General features: G+C 50.0%; 1 protein-coding gene across 1 annotated transcript in view; it reads right to left on the bottom strand.

Annotated features, from left to right (window-relative positions):
- The window catches only part of DCC (DCC netrin 1 receptor), a gene marked incomplete at its 5' end in the record, with an annotated part of 160,854 nt that overhangs the window by 75,816 nt on the left and 63,950 nt on the right, over nt 1–21,088 (bottom strand). The window lies entirely within an intron of this gene.

Here is a 21,088-nt window from a genome sequence, read left to right on the forward strand (position 1 = left end):
CTGCTGAGAACAAAAAAAGAGCAGGCACTGAACAGAATTAACACCCAAGCCCCAAGAAAAGCAGTGCTGAAAACTAACCCAAAGACCAGCCCCCTAAAAACACCTCCCAAGGAGCAGAGTTTCTGTAGATTAACCCCTTTTATTTTCCTGACACTGCCTGAATTTTGCTTTTCCAACACACTCATGACCCATCATCCCAAACCACCCCTCCTTATCCTCATGCCTCTGCCATGTCCAAGACATGGAAAGGCTCAGGGTTGACATGAAGATGTGCAGCAAAGACCCAGCTCCCCAGAAATGTTGTTTCAATGCTCCAGGGACTCCATTTCAACAAAGAACTTGGACAAAAAGAAGAAGCAAGGAGAGCACTGCTGAGTGTATCTGAAATCCTTCTTGGGAGGAAAATCAAAAGGCAGCAGAGCAAGAGCACAGGAGGCTAAACCTTCCCAGAGAGATCAGAGGGAAACATCTCAGAGTGTACACAGAAATATAGGAAACAGTTTAAGCAATCAATACAAAGGATGTGAGCAGATTTGGAGACACTTAGTTGGCCAAACACAGCTCAGAAGGGACTTATTGAACCCAAGTGCTTCAGCTGTTGCTGCAGGTGATGAGGATGGAGCCACCTCCTTCCTCCAGGTGAGGTGGGACACACTCAGCTTCATTTGCCTTCACTGGTCTTACAGTAACACCATCTGGATCTCTCTATTAAATGCATTTGATGGGCCCAGCAAACCACTGCAGCCTCAGGAAAGTGTTGGAAGAGAAGGAGCTGATTTTGAAGGCCACGTTGTCCTTCACCACCTCCAGAAACCCTGTGGTTCATGGGCACCACAAAACATTGGGCTTCACACCTCCTCAAGTTCCTTCCAGCCAAGGAGAATGGTTCTCTTAGTGCTTCCACAGCTGCTGGATGGGGCCCATCAACTATGGAATTAGGCATCTCAAGGGTCACTTAGAAAGCAGATGACAAATCTGATCTGCTCAGATCTTCTCCACTCAGATCCTGCTGCAATTTTAACCCCAATTGATGGAACCAAAGCCCTCAAAATAATTCTTCCCTCTTGCCACCTCCTTGAAAAAAACCCAACAAACCAGCAAAACAAACACCAGGATCATCTGAAGAGCCTGGAGAACATGAAGACACCAACAATACACATTTTCAGCAGACACTTCCTGAATCCTCTGTGAAAGACTGAGCTGGTGAAAAGAGTTAATTATGCATTAAAAGGCCACTCTGGGAGTTGAAGCTGCTTTGGAAATGCTGAAGCAAAGCTAATTCAGGCATGAATGATTTCCATAAATATCCTGGAATTTAAGCCCAGAAACAGGCTGCTTTTGTAATTGTTTCCCTCTCCAGAGACTCTTCTGTGGATTTTCAAGATGTGAGTCCCTATCCTTTGGGCTTCAGGAGAGCTATGGGATGCAAACTTTGCTTTTAAGGAGGCAATTTTGGTCTCAGGGTTTTGTTTCCAATGACCTCCTCCATCCCCTGAGCACCAATCCCATTAGGTGCCTTATTAAAACATGGAAAAAAAAGAAAATCTGTTGGAGTTTCTCTTCCCCTTCAAGATAAATGAACAAGAAACATTATTCCCACTGCCATATTATCTACCAGCAAGAAGAAATACAGCAACAGAGAAGCAAAGAACAAAAGAAGAACAACCCCTTAGGTTAGAGATAATGAAGAGCAAAAGTCATAAAAGTCATTGAACAGAAACTTCAAGTCCTGCTTTTCATTAGACTGAGAAATCTCCCAACTTCTCTGGCTGTGCACACAGACCTCCAGAAGGCAGGAGTAAATGTACAACCCCTTTTTGGGGACCTTCCTCCACCCAGGATGGTGTAAAGCACTGGTTGCACAAACAGAAACTGATTCAGAAATCTACTAGAACCAGTTGAATTCTCTTTCCCAAATCTTTGGCAGATTCACAGGATCCTCCAGCAAGTCCAGCTGAGTCCAGATGCAAGTCAGGTAGGTGCTGGGATGCCCTTGGTCCCACCTGGTGGGTGCTGGGTGAGGGACCCCTCCCTCCTGGGCACCCCAAGCAAGGAACTTTTCAGCTCAGGGGTTTGATAGCAGCACTTAAGAAGGTTGAGAACTTTACAAGACACCCACACTGGTTTGGGGGGGTTTGCAAGGACAAAAATCCAGTGCATTCAGATTCACAGACCCATGGAAAACCACCAGCCAACAAAACATATTCCAGATTTGTCAAGATGGCCCAAAAGATACCAAAAAAACCCCCTTCCTTGCAGCTCTTAACTGCCCTCAAAATCCAGGTCAAATTACCCAATTGTCCTGTACAAGTGTGATGCTTTTCCTTCATTTCATTACATGTCCTTTCTCTGCTGGCCCAAACCAAGTCTGATGGTCCCAGGAGGATCTCCAAGGTGCAGGGGGTGAGAGAAGAGCTTGGGGACTCTGCTCTGCACCCCCCATGGGCACCTCCACGAGTAGATGAGAGAGAAGGAGGTTGCAGGATGGATGGAGATCTGAAAGATGGAGATCCCATCTCTCTTTGGCTGGTCCTCACCACCAGCAAAACCCCAGCTCAAGTCACCAAGGGGAGATGTCTCCAGAGTGGCACCACCAGTCACACCAGCACCAAAGACTTGCCCCAGCTGGGAGATGGTTGTACCTTCACATGGTGCCACCAGAGACCAAGCCACAAACATCTTTGAGCTGCCTCAAATGGAATCCTGACAGTCAACCTGTCAGTAGGTTCTGAGGTTGGTCTTGGGAACCCCAGCACCAGCCACGTCCTCACCAACATCAAGCTGAACCCCAAAACACAACAGCCAACCCTGCCCAACCTCCCCAGGCTTGGGGGACCAGTGCCCAGGGAACCAGCACCCCAGGAACCAGCCAAGGGGGGGAAGATCCCAGCTCCATTCCAGTGTGTCCAACACAACATTCTGGTTCTCCTTTGCTCCCCCTTTTCTTCACCTCCCCAAGGTGATTCATCCCATTTTCAAGACTCAGGGATAAAGGGGAGGAATGAAACCCTAAATTCAAGTGACTGCCCAAGTTTTCTCAGCAGTGATGCTGCATTTTTTCCTCTCCAGGTGGGGCTGAGTTTGACAGCAAGGAAGGAGGGAGTTTTGGAAGGGAAAAACCTGAAGGGTAGATGAAGAGGATGACTGGGAGAAAGTCTGATAAGGAGGAAAATAAAACCCACCCCAGCTGATCCCTGTAAATTGGAGGCACAGAGGATGTTCTTCCACCTACAATTATATGACTTCCTATTTCTGCAGTAAAGATGGGAGGTGATTTCTTTTTTTTTAATTAAAAACCCAAAGAAATGCTGCTTGGGAAACATTCAATCTGCACAGATAAGATCTCACAGCATAAGGAGAGGGGAAAATTAAGTCCCTGAGAGTCATCACAGAGCCTTTCTACTCTGGAATGCACAAATCTGCTTGCCTGGCTCATTTATTTATGCCTTAAATGCCTCTTTTCAAGCATGTATGACACACACTTTAGCCAAGCCAACAAACCTTGAAGTCTTCAAGACACTTTTCTTCCCCCCCCTCCCCATGGCTCTGACTGCAAGTGTTTAACAACCTAATCACCCAGGTTTGGGCACCTCATGGTTTTCTTTTTAAGACCCAAGTTTGGGGATGTTTTGCTATTTTGCTTTTTTTTAAAGACTGGTTCATCATGACTTGAATGAGCCAGTGACAAATGCAGGGGAAGAAGCAACACCTACGAGTGGTTTTGCCTGGCTCCTTGAAAAACCTGAGTGTTCTGTGAAGGAACATCCTGATGTATCCAACTGGTTGCTGGCAGAGATGTGGTGGGAAGGAAAGAAAAGCCCTCAGTGTTCCCAGCTGCCCAGCAACCACACCTGGGTGTGCCAGCTGAAGAGATCTAGGCTCCATCTCCCTTCCAATCACCCTCAACCAACAAGGATCTAACCCAAAGACAGCAGGGACAAGCCCCCCCCTAGGAGTGCAGGGACTTGATGGGAACCCAAAAATACCTGAATGGCTTTGGTTTGGCTTTAGTGAACCCCAACTTCAGCCTGCAAGAAAGATGGACAATGACTTGAGACCTGCCTGGAAGCATCAACTCTACAAGCTCCAACATCCTCATTCCACTGGTGCTTTTTCCTCAGCCACTAAAGCTAAGATTCCAAGTGAAATGTTGTCCAAGAATGGGTTGGGTTGGAAGGGACCTTCAAGATCATCTAGTTCCAACCCCCCTAGATGACCTTTAAAGGAATCAAGTCTTTTACAGGACAACCCAACACTCATCAGCATCACAGGATAACAGGTTGTTTCCCACCCCTGGAATTTCAAGCCCATTCCCAACACTCTGGAACTTCTTCAGAAGCCACCAGGGCTAGTAAAGAGTAAAACCAAAGAGGTTTCACCAGTGAACTTCCAACAAATCCCATGATGTTCTTTCCTCTGGCAATGAACTGACTTCATCCTTAAGGAGTCCAGCACTTAAATATTGGGCTGGATTTAATACTAGATGTCCTACAGGTTCTCAACTACATATATATATGTTGTCTCTAAATGAAATGAAGTCCTGGCTGTGGTGGGATCCATTTACTCACCCACCTACCTCTTGCTTTGAGTACCAACCTGACTCCCCTTTACCAAATGAACTCTCTGAATTTTACCTACAGGCTCCAAGACGGAGGAGAGGAGGAGAGAAAGGTTCATTTCTCACCTGCTTGCAATGCTAATGCTGCAGAAAAGCTAAAGAGAGCTCTTCAAATGCATCTTGTTCCTGGGTGAATTGAACCTGAGAGACCTTTTCAGGTACTTCAGTTCCCTGTGTTCAAGGAGAAATCAGGTTTTATAGACAGAAATGCCCCCCAAAAAGAGCCTCCTGCAGTGATTCTTCCCAAGGAACCTGAGCTGCAGGTCCTTGCTTTTCAGAACTTCAGCACAATCACTGCTGTGGCTGAAACACAAAGGAGTCTTCTCCAAATGAAACCAATCCCCTCAAGGTTCAAGCACCTCGAAGAGGAGGGACATGAGAGCAGTGTCTCTGGAGATGCTGGCAAGCAAGTATGGACACCTCTCCATGTGCAGCTCCTTGGATCTGCTGAGCCAAGGTGGGAATGGCAAGAGCACTTGGGTGTGTGATTGCAGGGCTGAGCTCCTCAGAGCTGGAGGATCTGGTGGGAGTCACAAAGTCAAGGTTAAGACCAGGTTCTGGAAACTGGAAATGCAGCTGAGAACGATTTCAGGCCAGATGGGTCATGGAGGGAAACCAGCAGGAGGTGTCACTGCCTTGGGTGGTTGATCCCACCAGGCCAGGGGTGGGTTTTCCTGCTCTGAGTGAGGAGCAGGGAAGCTCTGAGACCATCCTGTGCCTCAGGCACAAGCCATGAGCACTCACGTGGAGAAAGCCACCCAGAGCAAGCTGTGTGCCCCTCACACAGCAAGTGGGCAACCACTTCAGGGCCAACCCTCTTCTGGGGAGAGAAACAGACTGGGTTGGAAGAGACCTGTGCTGGCCCAGCAGAGAACAGGGACCAGAGGTGGTTAGTGGTGGGATCAGGGGTGGTTAGGGGTGGGACCAGGGGTGGTTAGGAGTGGGACCAGAGGTGGTTAGGGGTGGGACCAGGGGTGGTTAGGAGTGGGACCAGAGGTGGTTAGGGGTGGGACCAGGGGTGGTTAGGAGTGGGACCAGAGGTGGTTAGGGGTGGGACCAGGGGTGGTTAGGAGTGGGACCAGAGGTGGTTAGGGGTGGGACCAGGGGTGGTTAGGAGTGGGACCAGAGGTGGTTAGGGGTGGGACCAGGGGTGGTTAGGAGTGGGACCAGAGGTGGTTAGGGGTGGGACCAGGGGTGGTTAGGAGTGGGACCAGAGGTGGTTAGGGGTGGGACCAGGGGTGGTTAGGAGTGGGACCAGAGGTGGTTAGGGGTGGGACCAGGGGTGGTTAGGAGTGGGACCAGAGGTGGTTAGGGGTGGGACCAGGGGTGGTTAGGAGTGGGACCAGAGGTGGTTAGGGGTGGGACCAGGGGTGGTTAGGAGTGGGACCAGAGGTGGTTAGGGGTGGGACCAGGGGTGGTTAGGAGTGGGACCAGAGGTGGTTAGGGGTGGGACCAGGGGTGGTTAGGAGTGGGACCAGAGGTGGTTAGGGGTGGGACCAGGGGTGGTTAGGAGTGGGACCAGAGGTGGTTAGGGGTGGGACCAGGGGTGGTTAGGAGTGGGACCAGAGGTGGTTAGGGGTGGGACCAGGGGTGGTTAGGAGTGGGACCAGAGGTGGTTAGGGGTGGGACCAGGGGTGGTTAGGAGTGGGACCAGAGGTGGTTAGGGGTGGGACCAGGGGTGGTTAGGAGTGGGACCAGAGGTGGTTAGGGGTGGGACCAGGGGTGGTTAGGAGTGGGACCAGAGGTGGTTAGGGGTGGGACCAGGGGTGGTTAGGAGTGGGACCAGAGGTGGTTAGGGGTGGGACCAGGGGTGGTTAGGAGTGGGACCAGAGGTGGTTAGGGGTGGGACCAGGGGTGGTTAGGAGTGGGACCAGAGGTGGTTAGGGGTGGGACCAGGGGTGGTTAGGAGTGGGACCAGAGGTGGTTAGGGGTGGGACCAGGGGTGGTTAGGAGTGGGACCAGAGGTGGTTAGGGGTGGGACCAGGGGTGGTTAGGAGTGGGACCAGAGGTGGTTAGGGGTGGGACCAGGGGTGGTTAGGAGTGGGACCAGAGGTGGTTAGGGGTGGGACCAGGGGTGGTTAGGAGTGGGACCAGAGGTGGTTAGGGGTGGGACCAGGGGTGGTTAGGAGTGGGACCAGAGGTGGTTAGGGGTGGGACCAGGGGTGGTTAGGAGTGGGACCAGAGGTGGTTAGGGGTGGGACCAGGGGTGGTTAGGAGTGGGACCAGAGGTGGTTAGGGGTGGGACCAGGGGTGGTTAGGAGTGGGACCAGAGGTGGTTAGGGGTGGGACCAGGGGTGGTTAGGAGTGGGACCAGAGGTGGTTAGGGGTGGGACCAGGGGTGGTTAGGAGTGGGACCAGAGGTGGTTAGGGGTGGGACCAGGGGTGGTTAGGAGTGGGACCAGAGGTGGTTAGGGGTGGGACCAGGGGTGGTTAGGAGTGGGACCAGAGGTGGTTAGGGGTGGGACCAGGGGTGGTTAGGGGTGGGATCAGGGGTGGTTAGGGGTGGGACCAGAGGACACAACAACTCCTCCCAATGCCTATTTCAGTCCTTCTGCAGGGGAAACCTTGCCCCAGGATCTACCTGCTGATCCCCCACCACTGTAAAAACCACTCTCCTCTTCCCTGCACTCAGTTCACCCCAGTTCCAAGCTCCTGCCTCCCAAGCAGCTTCAGCTGTGCCTGTCATTCCACCACCAAAACGACCCATAAAAACCTCCCTGCCAAGTGGATTCCTAATCCTTTTTATTTGTTTTGGTCTCCCTGCAGATGATGATTTGGCTCTTTTAGAGGCCAAATGGACAAAAATGAGCTGGAACAGCAGCAGCTCCAAAGCTACAGCACAAATCAACCCCACTTTTGCTGGCACTGCCCAACACTTTCCCAGTCGTGTTGAGCATGAGAAATGTTCCCATTCAGCTGGGCACACGTTGCCCTGGTTGTTTCATTTCTGGCCTTCTGGGCCCTGCTGGAAAACTCATCCAATGATTGAGCTTCTAAGCAGAGTCACCTGACAATGGGTTGATGAGCAAGGGCATGGGGGGAGAAGGCACCTCCTCCACCTCAGGACAAGACAAGGGTTGTCACCATCTCTCCTCAGTTCCTAGGAGGTGCTGAGTCAGGTCAGCAGTGACCCCAGCTCTGAGCTGAGAACGTGCACCATTCATCACACCATTCATTACAGTCACAAGTGCAGCCAAGGGTGAATGAGAAGATAATTTTTCCTTGATGTTTTCTCCTGGGCCAGCACAACAAAGTGATCACTTTTCAGCAGGGGCAGGAGGAACTGGGCTGGAAATAGAGACATAAAGCATGGGGGGAAAAAAATGCAGCTTCCCTGAATGGCCAGAAGACCTGGACCTCTGCATCATGACAGTTCTGGAATGCAAAAATCAATATGGAGTTAATGGGGGTGGGAGATGAGCAGTGGAGGAGAGGGCAGGCAGAGGGCAGCCCTGCCTGCTGGGCACCCTGAAGGTGAGCAGAAGGGCTGGAGGAACCTCCACGTGCCCACTCCATCCTCCCACCCAAGGGGAAGCCAAAGCAGGAGTGACACCAAGTGGGCAACCAAAGCCCAGCCCTCTTCTGGGAAGAGAAACAAAGACTGGGTTGGAAGGGACCTCAAAGATCATCTAGATCAAACCCCCCTGCATGGGCAGGGACACCTCCCACCAGCCCAGGTTGCTCCAAGCCCCATCCAACCTGCCCTTCAGCACTGCCAGGGATGGGGCAGCCACAGCTTCTCTGGGCAACCAGAGTCTCACCACCCTCCCAGCAAGGAATAGACAAGATTATAGAATCATTAAGGGTGGAAAAAAACCTCTAAGATCATCACATCCAGCCAGCAACCATCATGCCAATTAAACCATGTCCCAAAGTGCTGTGTCCACGTGGTTTTTTGGCCACCTCCAGGGATGGTGACTCCACCCTTCCTGTCCTGTGTTCCAGGGGACACAACTCAGACCTCAAGAGCAGAGATGTGGTTGGTACCTCCATTAGGTTCAGGGGAAACGAGCAGGACCAGGTAGGTTTCAAGTCTTACCCCTTTGTTGACATCAACACCACCCTTCATCTCCACAGCCACCCAACCCTGCCCAACAGCTTTTAGCACTACAACCATTTTCTCTGCTTCTAGGAGCCCCTCAGGCTTGGAGAAATGCAGAGCTCAGGTCAACAAACATGCCTGTCCATCCCTGGAAAGGTAGACATGACACATGCAACATCTTAACAGCCCTGGATGGTCTCTCTCCAGCAGTTTGTGGCCTGCAGCACCTCACCATCACTCCATGTTTGCAAGAGATGAGCATGGGCAGCATTTCAAAGTATTTCTAAGGTCATTTTCTCTTATATTTGTTTGTTGTTCATTGTTGATGACGTGGGCAAGCCCACCAACCAGTTGGGCATCATCTCATGACCTTGGACCTTTCAGGCACAGCCAATGACATCCAAGGACCAGGAGAGCCAAGAGAACACAAAGGTTGAAAGGCATCAAGCACCACTAAGTGCCTCCAACAAGGATATTCCCATCTCAAAGGCAAGAGGAATCCAACTGCTGTTGAAAGGGTCTATCATCTTGCAGAGGCATTTGAAAAACCTCTGCCATTTTTCAGCCTGCCTGTGGGAAATGCCCCAAACCCCACAAATCTGGATGCTCCACCCTCCAACTCCAAGAGAGAGGTTTTTCCCCTCTCAAATGGCACCAGGCTAAGGTGGCTGAGGATGAGGAGAGGAGATCTTGTCAGTGTGTATCTCTGCATAAAAGGCAATGACAAGAGGATGCTGAGAAATGCTGCAGGAAATGAGGGAAGCAGAGGAGCTTGTTGTCTCTTTTATAGATCTACTAAATGGAGCCAGAAAAAAAAGGAAGCCCACTTGAAAACCTCTGCCAATGCTGCTGAAATCTTATGACTCCTCACAACCCACTGGAGATCAAAGAGAAACACCCAAATGAACTCCCACCTTGAACCAGGAGTGCTCAGACTGAGCCCCAGAACAAGTGACTTGGCTTTTTATGGGACCATCCAGCAGGATCCTAACTCAGGAAACTTGTATGAGAAGCCAGTCCCAAATTTCTGATGGCTCAGTTGATGGGTTTTCCCTGGGAACAAAAGCTCCTGGTCCTCATGAGTGAAGCAAAAGCTGGTTGGAATAAGCACTGGGCTGGCAGTTATTGGAAAGGACACATCATTTCAGCTGAGCTTGGTCCACAGGCTTCATCTCCTGACACCAGTTGGGGGGAAAAAAGCAGCAATTTGCAAATTATTTCACCTGGGAGGCAGTGCCAGGAGCACAGATTCGTGCTGGGCCACCCTGACACAGGGTCCATCTCCTCCCAAACCTCCAGCTGTTGAGGGAGCACCAAGATGCAGGGAGGTGCACAACTTCCTCCAACCAAAAGAGGATCTTCTACACCCTTTTTCTTTACACTGAAGTCCATCAAACCAACCCCACTTCCAGGCTTTGGATGCAAAAGCAGCCACTGGTGAAATGAATGACCAGTTTTTCCAAAGAGTGTCTTGAGGATTCTAAGCAAGAGCTTCTAGAAATTCCTTTCTTTTCACCCTTTCAGGCCAAGCTGTGCACAAGGTTTGTCTTGGGGGTGTCTAAAGCCAGGTTGCCACCAGTCCCTAGGAGCTGCTGGAGACAACCTTCACCCTCAGGCCTAGAAATGAATACATTTATACAGAACAGAAATAGAAACCCAGCTCAAACTGCCCCTCTGCTCAGAGCCATCCTGGTTTACACCAACCCTAGGTTGTCTTGAAGCATGTAAAACCAAGGGATTCCCATCCAAGGAGCCCTCACCAAAGTGCTAGTCCTGGAAACCACCTTTCTAGAGAGAATGTTCTTCCTTCTCAGCAACCTGACATCATCATCCAAGAGCAAAAAAATATTACAATTGCCAAAACTTGCCCAATCTGTAGGTCCATCTATATGTCATTCTACCTTGGTGGTCAACAGGGCAATGGTGAAACCAGCAGCAGTTGCTGCAGTGATCATGGGTTGGGCAAGCAGGGCTTGCTGCAGCCAGGAAAGGTCTCCCAGTATCCTGGGAAGACTATGGAGAAGACCTAGAGGGGGAAATATCCAACTTATTCATCACCATTTCTGACCAGTCTTGGGGACAGTTTCATAGAACATATAATAGGTTGGAAGGGACCTGAGAGATCATCTAGATCCAACCCCCTGCACGGGCAGGGACACCTCCCACCAGCCCAGGCTGCTCCAAGCTCCATCCAACCTGCCCTTCAACACTGCCAGGGATGGGGCAGCCACAGCTTCCCTGGGCAACCTGGGCCAGGCTCTCACCACCCTCACACCAAAGAATTTCCTCCTCATGTCTCACCTCAATCTCCCCTCTTCCAGCTTTAATCCATCCCCCTCATCCCATCCCTCCCTGCCCTTGTCCCAAGCCCCTCCCCAGCTTTCCTGGAGCCCCTTCAGGCACTGGAAGCTGCTCTAAGGTCTCCCTGGAGCCTTCTCTTCTCCAGGCTGAACACCCCAACTCTCCCAGCCTGGCTCCAGAGCAGAGCTGCTCCAGCCCTCCCAGCATCTCTGTGGCCTCCTCTGGACTCTCTCCAACCATTTGACTGAGTCAGCAGAATTCCCTTCTGCCTGGAGACAACTATTCTCCTCTCATGCAGGAGATTTGCTTCCTACAATCAATCCTGATCCCTGATCTATTTTGCTTTTTGCAAAACCCCTGCTTGGGGTTCTTTCCAGCAAGGAAGAAACAGAAGATGTGATGTTGGCACTTCAGTGCAATGATATTTTGACTCCTTTGTTTTACAACACTTCAGCACATTTAGGCTTTGCAGTCAACTCTGGCAACACAGGAGCCCTGACAGGGTTTTTAAACAGCTGGGAACTTCTGAGAGCTTCTTCTAGAGATGTCAAATATCATTAACAAGGGAGAGGAGCTGCAGAACATCCCTGCTGAAAAGAAACTTATGAATATGTAGGAAGCTTCCCCAGGTTTGCTCCAGAAACTTGGAGGGGAGCAGGACTGTTCAAATGGATGGCAAAGAAACAAGCAGCAAAATGGGGAGGTTTCAGATGAAAAGAAATCTGTTGGATGGAGGAGTAATTGGAGGAGCCTTGTCTCAGACAAGGCAATGAAACCCCTGCAATGGTGGATTTTGAAGCCTGTAGGACTGAACTACCTTCATTATTGTGGAAAAGAACTGCCTGAGGCTGAACTGCTCTGGGAAAACCTCAGTTCAGAACTTCAACCACTTCTAAGACTGAAGCACAAAAAATGTGACTTCGTTCTAGTTAAAAAGGTCCCTCTATTGTGGTCAGAGGGTTTTTCCTCCCCACCTGAAGATCCTAGGAGCAGCAGCTGGGAAGGATGTTGGGATTGTCCTGGGGATGTAGCTTTGTTGTTCCCACTCAACTTCATCCATGCTGGGTGGAAAGCCAAGCTAGAAGTCTCCAAAACTAAGCAGGTCTGATGGCAATGACGACCAGGGATCAACACAGGAATGTCTGCTGCATGGGAGCAGCTCTTGGGGTGGAGCTGGCTGGAGGCTGAGGTGCTGAGGACAAGGAGAAGTGCTGAGGGAGTCTCTACCATGGAACTAAAAGTGACAATGGGCAGCTGTGGCTGCAAACCAGCCCAACAGCTGGCAGGGAATGGGGAGAGCACGGAGCTGAGGAGGTGAACTTCATCCTGTTTCATGGGCCTGAACGTGGAATCACAGAATCCCACACAGGTTTGGGTTGGAAGGGACCTTCAAGACCACCCAGTTCCAACCCCCCTGCATGGACAGGGACACCTCCCACCAGCCCAGGTTGCTCCAAGCCCCATCCATCATCAGAAAAAAACAAGTCATTCCTCCTTTCTAGTGCCTGGAAGACAAAAAATGATTTATCAAAGAGGAGATCACTTGAGCAACCACAGGTTGCTTTTCTCTGGTTTGATAACAGAGGAAAGTAAAAAGGAATTATTTGAAAGAGTGAAGAGCCTAAATTAAAGGCTATCAAGCTCTGGTGTGGATGTCCTCCTGCAGAAATAAACTGGCCTTCATTAGCTGGTGTTTCTAGGGGGCTCACGCTTCACTGGAACCCCAACTTTACATCTGAGAGCATCCAGATATGACTTGAATACCCTTTCATTTCTACCCATTAACCTCAGAGCTTGCAGGCATTTCCTCTTACTCCCTAAGTGGGCACAACCCCCCTGATTCATTTAAACAAGGAACAAATCAAGTTGAAACCCTGACAAGAGGCGCCCGCCCCGGGTTAGTGACCTTGTTGCCACCTGCCCCAGGGCTGATGCCCTGGTGTTATATCTCAAAGGGTTCAGCACAGCCCCCCAAAAAATCCTCAACCCCACAGGGGCCTTCATGTACTGTCAGGAACCTGGATGCCAAAAGACAGTCCAACCTCCATCATGGTTGGTCTTCCCTCATCTTGACCTCTTCAGCTCCAAGAGTTGTGCTACCCTCTCTGACCACCCTGCTGGTCCTTTCCTTTTCTTCTCTCTGGTTTCATTGCAAGATGTTCCCTAGTCCAAATAACTCCAGAAAAGGCATGAGAGCACAGAGAACTAAACAACAAAACCCAACATGGAATCAAAACTTACAACATTAAACCAGAGCAAAGCAGAATTAGAGAGGAGCTCATTATTTCCAGGGAGAAATTTGTCTGCTCACGTGTGAGGAGGAGTTTGTTCTTCCCTCCAAATCATCCAAGAAACTGCAACAAACCCATTTTTCTTTGTGATTCCTTTATAAACCATGGTGGGACTTCTCTCTAGAGGTGGTCTCCTAGAGCTGTGTCTGATTCTTAGGGAAGCTTTTAGATGGTGACAACTTGGATGGCTACGTTGAGAACCTGGGTTCTACCAAACACCACCTGAGGCCAAAAAGGCCCTGAAGTGGCACAAAAGGAGGTTGCACATCATAGGGATGTGCTGGGAAGTGTGTCCCACTCCCCAGCTCACAGTAAATCACCAACCCAACAGTTGGCTCTGAGGCAGAAGGAGCACTTGGGAAGACCAACACCATTTGGGAAGGTGCTTAGATCCCTCATTCAAGGCCTGATGACAAGGGGGGTCCCAAAGCCAACCCTGTCAAAAATAGTTTGAAGGTGCTCACACAGCTTCCAAATGGAAGAGGACTTGCACAAGGTCCAAGTTGTGGAAAGAGGAAGGAAGGCACTGGTGGAACCAACCCACAGAATTAAGCCTTTTCTCCTAAATCAGCTTCAAGATGAAACCACAGATCTACCAGCTCTGGGTTCTCAACTAAAAGCATCATTCAGGGAATCATCCAAAGGTTTGGGTGGGAAGGGACCTTCCAAGGCCACCCAGTCCAACCCCCTGCAGTGAGCAGGGACATCTGCACCTGGATCAGGCTGCTCAGAGCCCCATCCAACCTGAGCTGGGATGTTTCCAGGGATGGGGCATCTCCCACCTCTCTGGGCAACCTGGGCCAGGGTCTCACCACCCTCAGGATAAAACATTTCTCCTTTATACCTGGACTGACTCCCCCCTCTTGCAGTTGACAACCACCACACCCTGTCCTGTAGCTACAGCCCCTGCTAAAAGGTCTTTTCCCAACTTCTAGGCCCCCTGTGAAGTATTGAAAGGTCACAATAAGGTCTCCCCAGAGCTTTTCCTTCTCCAGGGTGGACAACCCCAACTCTCTCAGCCTGTCTTTACTGGGGAGGTGCCCCATTTATACAGGATCCCCATTTATACAGGTGTTCCATCCCTTTTGCTCTTCCAGTCTGTCTTTACTGGGGAGGTGCTCCATCCCCATTTATACAGGTGTTCCATCCCTTTTTTTTCCTAGAAGTTACTTTCTAGAGGTCACTCTGCTACTTTTAGATGCTTTGTCTGATACTACAAACATTGCTGTGCTGCTTGGGACTCATGTTATGCTGGTAATTTGCAAGGAACATATTTATAAATCAATAAAGTGTTTACCACAACACATCCAATTAGGAAGAAATATATTTAGGAACCCATTTGCACTGCTTTGGTTGTTATGATTCTCAATTATTTTGTCAGTCTCCCTGCCTAATTGCAAAAGGATAAGGATCTCTTAAGGGAGCACAAGTAAATATTAGAACAACTGAAGGATGTGCAGCATCCAAACGTGTCTCTTGGCAGGGATGGAGGCATCAGTGCCAACCTGCTTCTGGGTTTTGAGCAACTTCTGACAACAAGAAAGACCCTCATGAAGCTGTCAAGGTGTCATTTGGGAGGATCTGAAGCCTCCTACACCTGCATGAGGCTGTCAAAGGGCTGGTTCAGCATCACCCTGATGCCTCAGCCCACCCTTACAGCCAGGGACAACCACCTAGGTGACATTTGGACTCATCTTTTCCTGATGTGAAGCTCCTGGGTAGAGCAGTCACCATCCTTCCCCAGAGGGCCAAACATTTTGGCTGCCATTAAAACCCCTTTTCAGCCAAGTCTGACTCAGGAACTTCCCACACTGCTCACCTTAGAAAGGTTGTTTGCCCTTTAACCTGGCAGCTTGATTTCCAAACCATGCAGAAATCCTATAGTCCCAGAGCATGGAAAATCAAACCCCAGCAGCTCCTTCCTCCTGCCTTTGGTTTGGAGGCATCTACAAGGGGTTGGAGGCACCTACAAGGGGTTGGAGGCACCTACAAGAGGTTGGAGGCACCTACAAGGGGTTGGAGGCACCTACAAGGGGTTGGAGGCACCTACAAGGGTTTGGAGGCACCTACAAGAGGTTGGAGGCACCTACAAGGGGTTGGAGGCACCTACAAGAGGTTGGAGGCACCTACAAGAGGTTGGAGGCACCTACAAGGGTTTGGAGGCACCTACAAGAGGTTGGAGGCACCTACAAGGGGTTGGCGGCACCTACAAGGGTTTGGAGGCACCTACAAGAGGTTGGAGGCACCTACAAGGGGTTGGAGGCACCTACAAGGGGTTGGAGGCACCTACAAGGGGTTGGAGGCACCTACAAGGGTTTGGAGGCACCTACAAGGTGTGTGATAGACCTACAGGAGGTTGGAGGCACCTACAAGGGGTTGGAGGCACCTACAAGGGGTTGGAGGCACCTACAAGGGGTTGGAGGCACCTACAAGGGGTTGGAGGCACCTACAAGGGGTTGGCGGCACCTACAAGGGTTTGGAGGCACCTACAAGAGGTTGGAGGCACCTACAAGGGGTTGGAGGCACCTACAAGGGGTTGGAGGCACCTACAAGGGGTGCAGAGCAGCCTGCACTCCCTGCTCCCCTCCCCACCCCTCCTGACCTTGCCTTTCTCCTTCCCCAGCCTTTTTTATTCTTCCTCACAAAGCTACCCAGGAACATCTAGCTCTACTAATCAGTGTCATAGCTCATTAATTTGCTTTATTGGTCTCTGGGTAAACCTCTCGTGCTGCTCTGCTCACCAGCTGCTGAGTCTCGATCAAGAAGAAATCAGTGCCCAGAGCTCAGACCCTGTGTGTTGCATTAAGTGCCTTAATAGGATCTTTAAATTTGTCTTAAATGAAAAGGTGGCCAGAGCATCCATCACTTGGAACAAGCTTGAATCCAATCCCAGAACATCATGAAGCTGCTCAGTTTGGAAACTGTAAACCTTTGAGAGTTGGTCCCTACTCAGCAGAGGTGTCAGAGGTGGGTGAGACCCTTCAAGTGCCACCCCAAAATGCTCCTGTTGTTCCAGAGGAAGAAGCTCTTCCCACATGTATGAGGCCCTTGGAAGTGACAATTACAGCAGCTTTCTTGCTACTCCCCCATCTTCCAGCAGGATTAGTTCAAGGGATCTTTTCTAAGAGGCTCCCAACCTCTTTGGGGCTCAGAAATGGATGTAATTAGAAGTGAGACTCCAAAAGGGATTGCTCTACAAGCTACCAGCAAATTTGCTCCTTTGAAAGGTTAAGCTCAAGGCTGGTTACTGTCTTTTCCTATTAGTCATAGATTTCAAGGTTAAAAACCCCTTCCTCTGCAGCCTTCTCCATACACAAGACATTCCAAGGTGACCCCCACTGTTCCTAGAGGACACAGCAGTGACAGCCAGTTGGATTTTGCTTCCATGCCTTCCATGACATCAATTCCTTGACCTTCCCACTTCCCAGCTCATCTTTTCCTACACCCACAACATTCAGGGACATCTGAAAGCTTCTCTCTCTCTCCACCCTTGACAAATGAGCTACAAAGCTTTACAAATATTAGCCACTCAACTTAATCACTCTGGTTCTCAGGCTTTGCAAATAGCACCTTAAAATCCAGCTTAACCACCCTGCTGCTCCTCCAGCCCTGCCAGAAAATGCCAGGCAGAACTACCTGAGGGCAGCCTTGGGTTTAGCTTCAACTTCTTCTTCTCTTCTCATTGCTGCTGAGCTCTGGTGGCTTCATCACACTCATGGACTCACCATCTCCCTTGGATGTTCTGCAAACGTTTCAGTCCATTTGAAGTGTCTCAACAATCAGTCATTGGGTCAGTGATTCAAGATTCTTAGGTCTTAGTCTCTCTGTTTGGAAAGTGGGTGAGCTGCTCCTACCACCAAGCAGGCCAAGTGCTGGGCTTCAGGTCCCAGACAGGCTCTGCTCCTCACCAGTTTGTAGCTGGGCAACTGGGCACCTGCCAGGACTGGAACTGAAGGGTGGCTGCCCCATCCCTGGCAGTGTTGAAGGGCAGGTTGGATGGGGCTTGGAGCAACCTGGGCTGGTGGGAGGTGTCCCTGGTGGAACTAGATGGTGTTTAAGGTTCCTTCCAAGCTAATCCATTCCATGAGCCATCAGTGCTTTGGGAATCTCACTCACAGGGTTGGGGGGAAGGAGGGGGGGTCTGCCCATCAGCCCCATCAGTTGGGTGGGAGGCAGCTCCTCTACCCTGGGAGAGATCATTGCACATCCAGCTGCTTTCTCAGGTGGTTGTGAACTTCACTGGCACAATAAGAGACAATTCCAGCATAGAATTAGAATAGCATTAGAATTAGAAAGGGAACAGAAATAGAAAGGGAGTAGAATTCAACTGGAATGCCATTAGAATCTTCCCAGCTGGAATGGACCCACCACCACCATCCAGCCCCACTGCCTGACCACTTCAGGGCTGACCCAGAGCTTAAAGGATGATGTTCAGGGCATTGTCCAAATGCCTCTTCAACACTGCCAGGCTTGGGGCACTGACCATCCCCTCCAGAAAGCCTGTCCCAGGGTCTGGCAACCCAACAAAGGCTTCCTCATCTCAAGTGTGAGCCTTATAAATAGGCCCCATGGGGTGGCAAAAATTACTTTCCACTTCAACCACATTTCCCATCTGATAAAAGCTGCTAAATGGAATATATTACCCCAACTTGAAACACTCTGCCCAGCCTGAAAAGAAACATTCAGTCTAGATATTGCTTCCCCATCAAGGGCCCAATCCATCCTCATCCTCCAGCGAGGCAGAGGGGACACAGGGGGATGATGTAGAGCTCAGCAACAATTCCTGGGAAGGCTGAGGTTGCATTTATAGCCCATTTTCATGAGCATTTAGTAGCAGAGCAATTGGAAGCAGCTGAGCTAAATGCAGGCTGACAGAATGGTTGATCTCTCTGGCTGGGCTGGATTGTTCTCACTTGCAGGCAGAGCAAAGCAGCCTCCAGACTCAAGAGAGGGAGGAGGAGAAACTTCCTCAGGTTTGACAGCTTAAAAATCCTAGGCTTTGTTCTACAGACTGTCAAAGAGTTGGGAGATGAGCTCAGTTTGGGGACTGTGAGATGTTTTCCTGCTGGGTGACAGACCTGTGTGGAGATGATGTGCAACTCATGACAAGAAGCTTGTTTCCTTTAGCTCATAGAATCATTGGATTGTTCTGGCTGGAAAAGAGCTTTAAGATCATCCAGCCCAACCATTGATCCTGCCCAGGCCACCCCTGCCCCATGTCCCTCAGCACCACATCTACACTTGGAAACCCCTCCAGGGATGGGGACTCCAGCCCTGCCCTGGGCAGCCTGGGCCAGGGCCTGACAACCCTGGCCAGCAAGAAATGCTGCCCAACATCCCAGCTCAGCCTCCCCTGGCACCACTGCAGCCCATTTCCTCTTGTCCCATCCCTTGTTCCTGGGGAGCAGAGCCCGACCCCCCTGGCTCCAACCTCCTCTCAGGCAGCTGCAGAGCCAGAAGGTCTCCCCTCAGCCTCCTTTGCTCCAGCCTGGACACCCCCAGCTCCCTCAGCTGCTCCTCCTCACCCTTGTGCTCCAGACCCTGCCCCAGCTCCCTTGCCCTTCTCTGGACACGCTCCAGCCCCTCCATCTCCTTCTTGTCCTGAGGGGCCCAGACCTGACCCCAGGATTCCAGGTGCCCCCTCCCCAGGGCCCAGCACAGGGGGCCCAGCCCTGCCCTGAGGTCCTTTTCCTCTGGGCACTTTCCAGCCTCTCTTCCCCAAGCCTGGAGCGTTGCCTGGGGTTGGTGTGACCCAAGGGCAGGACCCAGCACTTGGCCTTGGAGAACCTCCCACAATTGTCCTCAGCCCATCCCTCCAGCCTGTCCAGGTCCCTCTGCAGAGCCTCCCACCCCCAGGCAGATCAACACTCAGCCTGGTGTCATCTGCAAAGTCACTGAGGGTGTCATGTCCTTTCCCTTAAGCAAAGAAGCTTCTTTGCAAACAAGAGCAGCCAGAAATAAATCTCTCCTTTCTTATTAGATCCCCTGTCTCTAATTCAAACTCAGCACAAGCTCCTGATGGTTTGGTGGGTGGTTTTTTTTTGCCAGCTTCTGATATTAAATCACCTGCTTACTTGTCTGGGCCAGTTCTGCTTTGCTTTTTCCAGTGAAATCTCTTTTAAGCAGAGAACTGTATTTCTGTCACAACCCTCCCCATTATCAATCCTGATCTGATCAAGGTCTCCAGTCACAAAACACCACCCAAATGAAGCCATAATGATGAGAATAATAATAATAACTCCTATCAAGCATCTTCCATTTGCTTGGCCATCTCAGCTATGTTAATAAATTAATAGATCTGCCATTGCTGGAGAAAAAAAAAAAGAGCACAAAGAGAGAAATCTTATTAAACACCAGATAAAAATTTAAACCATTCTGGGACCAGCCTTTGGGCTCTTCTGTGTGCTGCTCCAACCCAGTTACCAGGGTTATTCAGTGATTTGCTTTGATTTAATCAGTTGGAGAATGGTAAGTGTTTAATCCAATTAATTCTGCCTGCTGCCAAGATAGAGGAAGAGCAAGAAGATGATTTTTTTAAAGAAAAGGACTGTGGAATTACAGGATGCTGGGTTATTGCAGCCTTTTACAAGCATGGGAGGCTGCATAAAGCTCCTTAAACATCAGGTTAGTGCTGCCTCTACCACAGTTGTACAAAAAAAGGTATTTCAGGGCATGGTTTGGAAGGGAATTCTTCCTCTGGAAAAGTTGCTTTATTCCCTCAGATGTAAAGAGTCTGGTTCATTTCTCTGTTTGCTGTTCCAAGGTGGAAATATTCCCATTCAATTCAAGCTTTAGCAAGATTTGCTGACCTACAAGGGTATCTGTACTTCCCCATGGCCTTGTTACATGTCACAGACAGCCCAAAGTAGCCCCCCAAATCTTCCCATATCTTTTTCCCTCTGAAGAATCTCCCCATTTCACACAAACACCCTTAAATCCCCTTTTCCCCACAGTTACTGCACCCCACGTGGTGCCAGCCTGGAAGCCTGGAAAACCAACACTCTCCACCTGCAAATGAACAGCCCATCAAGACTTCCAACACTGCTCTGTGTGAAGGAACATCCTGACACCCTCTGAACCTTCAGTGGTGGACAGAGGTGAGATTTACACCCCCCCCCCTCCTCTCTTACTCCATCTCTACCAACCATCTCCATGTCAACGTACCAATCATGCAATCTGGGGTAGAAGCCTCCTTGCTTTCCCTTTTTGTTCTAAGTACTTGAAATCAAAATGACCACCACAAAAGGTCACAAACCATGAGCTCTGTGACATTTTTACCTGGAGAATAAATAAGGGAAAGTAACCAGCAAGGGTTGGAAGAAGATGTGCTAAGACATCCATGCCCTGGAAGGGGAGTTGGAGAGTAACTAGAGCCAAGAGAGTTAAAAAATCATAAATAAAATGAATCACAATATACATTTGATGCTGTGAAAATGAGCAGAGGAAGAGAAACATTCAAACTGACAGGTCTTCTGTGTTCCCAGCAGAGCAGTGTCCCTTCAACTGGAGTTTATCCTCAGCAGTGACCTTTGGGCTCTTGCTCCCAAGTCGCTGCACAACTGGGAATCTCCAGAGATCCAAGGGGACATCCTGACCTGATGGGGTTTTTTGTGCCTTTCTGTCACACCCTGAAACTTCTCCAAGCCCAAATGGGCCTATCCTTGACATCAGCTCCAGAACAAAAGCTTAAGTAGTTCCAGCCAATAAAAGAGAAATAGCCTAAAGAATTGCCAGAAGAAATAGCACCCGACAAGTTCTACGCACAATTAACACCTGTTATGTACAATATTGCATCATGAAATCATGTCAACCATATGTCAGAAGGTTTTTCAGCAG

This window comes from Chaetura pelagica, unplaced genomic scaffold, assembly GCF_000747805.2.
Source record: "Chaetura pelagica isolate M959 unplaced genomic scaffold, ChaPel_1.0 scaffold91, whole genome shotgun sequence".
NCBI classification, from domain to species: domain Eukaryota; kingdom Metazoa; phylum Chordata; class Aves; order Apodiformes; family Apodidae; genus Chaetura; species Chaetura pelagica.